At 34.5% G+C, this 3715-nt stretch overlaps 1 pseudogene; it reads right to left on the bottom strand.

The window, feature by feature from the left end:
* Positions 1-265: 265 nt before the first annotated feature.
* Positions 266-798, bottom strand: LOC113197984 (ubiquitin-conjugating enzyme E2 variant 1 pseudogene; annotated as a pseudogene).
* Positions 799-3715: the final 2917 nt, after the last annotated feature.

Below are 3715 nucleotides of genomic sequence, written 5' to 3'. Positions count from 1 at the left end.
GACTAGGACCCTAATTAGAATAAGTTTTACTCCATTTATGCATAATATCTCAGAATACACTCTATCATGCATATCTAAAAAGAATACATAAAATTAATTAAAACATAGCCTTCTATGTACTTTCTGCTTCTTTTTTATAGCACAAATGACATATTTAAATGGACAAAACATGAGTATCATTTATAGTATCTTAAGATAAATTGCCTTTGAATGGAAGCTTTCTCTCCAGTACTTTGAGATCTATAAGACAAATCTAGAAAATTCACTACTGTGGAATATGAAGACAGCTTAAATAGAATTGGGGGAGGGTTTTTTTTATATTAATTGCTGTCCCTTTTGGCAGCTGAGGTATTTTCATATTTTCTTTAGACATCATTAAGCTCAGCAGCTCTTGCAGAACAACTTTGATGCTCTATAAATTATTCCATTTTGCTAGCAATGATATGGCTCTCGGATTGACCATTCCATTAGAACTATTAACACCATTCATATTAAACTTTGTTAAAAATATTACAAAGGAGGATATTTCTGGGTATTTAGGTCCACACTTTTTAATACTTTGTACTCAGTTTTTGTAAATTGTTCTTGGAGTCCAGTTACTATCCCTGTCCATTTTGGAAGTGTTGTGTCTTTGTCATCTTCTAGACCCCAACTAACTGTGCCATCTTCTACTCTTTTCTGTCCTTCTTCAAGTTCTTCCAACAGTTAGAAATTGAGAAGGCATATTACTCCAGAGCCCATAGTGGCTCTCACCATGTGTTGCTGTTGCTTGAAGCCTGACCCCTTCTTTTGCTTCATTTTTCTTCATCCAATTTAAACTATCCATTTTTTTGTATTCCTGCATGATTCATCCCTACTATTAGAGTACAAAATACTCATTTCCTTTTCTGATAATGTGAATAGCCTGAAAGATCATTTGAATGCCTTATAACTTGGCTATATGCTCTCTCTCTCTCTCTCTCTCTCTCTCTATATATATATATATATATATATATATATATATACACACACACACACACACACACACACATGTACGAATATATACATATATACATATACACACATACCATCATTAATAATGCTTTAGCATCAATTCAAAATTCAAAAAGCTAGGAGAGTCCTATAAACTTTATTGAATTCTTATGAGCATCTTGCACTTATAAAGCCTTACAAAATAGCAAGTTTTGGCTCCCCCCAAAAGATAGGCTGCAAAAATAAAATAGCATGTAAATTAATGCCTCTTGAGCACAGTTTCTCATGACTTTTACATTTTGTGAAGGAAGGATTTGAGTGTCTAGGGAACATTCCCTTTTAACCTTCACAGTGAATTGATGAGTTACATCCATCTTTTAAACAATGCAAAATCCAGACGCCAGGTCTCAAAAAATTAAATGATTTGTTCAGAGTCACTCAGCTCTCATGTTCTAGAGCTCACATTTGGGTCCAAGTCTTTTCCTCAAGTTATTCTCTTTTTACTAGACCACTGTTGCCTTAAGATCTTTGCCTCCTTTTTAAGACTATTTAATCCTTCTATTAATATTCATTATTCAAATTTACACCTAGTCTGTAATCCAAACTGCTGAGATGAAAATCCCTCCAAAAGGATAGAAAAAGTGACAAATATTTCTCTTGTCCATCTCCTTCCACTTTCCTAATGAAGGAGGATTGAGAATTGTCTCATTTTTTTTCAGCTTTTACTTTTGTCTATCATACTGACTTCTTTGTCAGTTTTCCTTTGATTTTTTTTTGTTTATAGTACTGAAGGTTTAACCCAGCATTATGAGTGCGTGGGAAGAGTTCTACCCCTGAACTTTTTTTTTTCTTCATATAAGGTATCACTGAATTGCCACGGCTGGGCTTGAACTTTCAATACTGCATCAGCCTTTGATTAGCTGGGAGTATGAGTGTATAACATGGTGCCAGCTCTCTGGGTCAGTTTTGTCTTTAGAATGGCTACTACTAAAACATTAACTCTGTCAAGTAAAAATTGAATGCCATTTCTGGGAGTGGTCAGGATATTGCAAGTACTTTGAAGTCTGAGGGCATGTAATATTCATGTAATATTTCCTTTTTAATCCAAATAACTTAAACTGGCAAGACAGATATCAGTTCATCTTCAATAAACTAGCATGGGATCATAGAGAACAAGTTGGGACAAAATAACCTCATTTCCTATTGTGTGTGTGTGTGTGTGTGTGTGTGGTAATGGGGATTGAACTCCAGGGTACTTCACCACTGAACTATATCCTCAGTCATTTTTAATTTATTTGTTGTAAACAGGGTGTTATTGAGTTTTCAAGGGTCTTGCTAAATTGCTGAGACTGGCCTCAGTCTTGTGATCTTCCTGCCTCAGCATCCTGAGTTACAGGGATTACAGGCATGTCATAACATGCCCAGCTCATTTCCTTTTTTGATAGTGTGAATAACCTGAAAGATCAGTTGAATATTTTTTAGGTAGTTATCAGAATTAAACAATACATAATCTCCCCATTTTTAGGATAGACAAAATGTAGCTTAATGAAACAGGAATGTTTGTAGTTAGGTAGCTAACTATTCTATCAAATGTATTTATTGATTCTCTGTTGACAACAGTGGAATGTTATCAGTCTCTTCTATTTTATTTACATTATGAAAAAGGTCTTGGGCTGGGGATGTGGCTCAAGTGGTAGCGCGCTTGCCTGGCATGCGTGCAGCCCAGGTTCGATCCTCAGCACTACATACAAATAAAGATGTTGTGTCCACTGAAAACTAAAAAATAAATATTAAAAAAATTCTCTCTTTCTCTGTCTTAAAAAAAGAAAAAGGCCTCAAAAATATAAAAGGAATTATTTCTAAATTGACAGATGACAATACTGGAAAGCAGAGCAAATTGATCTGATGCCAATTTGAAAATAAGGGTAAAATCAGGCTACATGAAATGCAAGAAAAATTTATGGAAAATATTTGGGTTTAGTTTAGAAAATTAACTATAAGGAGACCTGCCTTAACAGCATACATGTCACTGAAGATTTTCTTGTTGCTCATAAGCACAGCCTACCAGTCAGTAATTAAAGGTGGCTGCTGAAAACAAAATCCAAAAGTGGAAAACATCACAAACAAATATAAAACAGAAAACCCCCAAACCAAAGTCAATTAAATTTAAAATAAGGTCAATGTCATTTAAAACACTACAGTGTCCAGATCAAGCTGTTACACAGTTTTCTGAATGGACTATACCAGATCCTCTGTAGAAATCCTTGGAGTGGATAGACACATTTTAAAAAGACATTGACAAGCTGGTCATAAGAAAAGCAGAAAACTACCTTTGAGGATGAGACTGGAAGATTGAGGGATGAAGAAGAGATTGTGCACAGGAGCCATGAGCAACTTTTAAGCAGAAGTTTAAGGTCTGTGAAATATTGTAATTATTCTCATTTTAATGAGGTAGATATTTGAATCATCAATTAATCACACTCCTAGTGTTATTAACTTGAGATATGAGACCAATGTGGGACAGAATAATGTAAATCAGATTCCCTCAAAATGTAAGTTACTGCCTGATCATACATGATGCACTTTGGAACTTACACTTATTCAGGTATTGTGATTTTATGCTGTCATTTAGTTGTAAACAAAAATGACATATCTTAGGAACCAGAGAAAATTAAAGCTAGGGCAGCTACCAACAACATTTACTCTAGTCAGAAATTCATTTGATTACCAAAAGAAACAAAAC

Source organism: Urocitellus parryii, chromosome X, assembly GCF_045843805.1.
Source record: "Urocitellus parryii isolate mUroPar1 chromosome X, mUroPar1.hap1, whole genome shotgun sequence".
Classification (NCBI taxonomy): Eukaryota; Metazoa; Chordata; class Mammalia; order Rodentia; family Sciuridae; genus Urocitellus; species Urocitellus parryii.
This window is presented reverse-complemented; position numbering and strand designations above follow the sequence as displayed.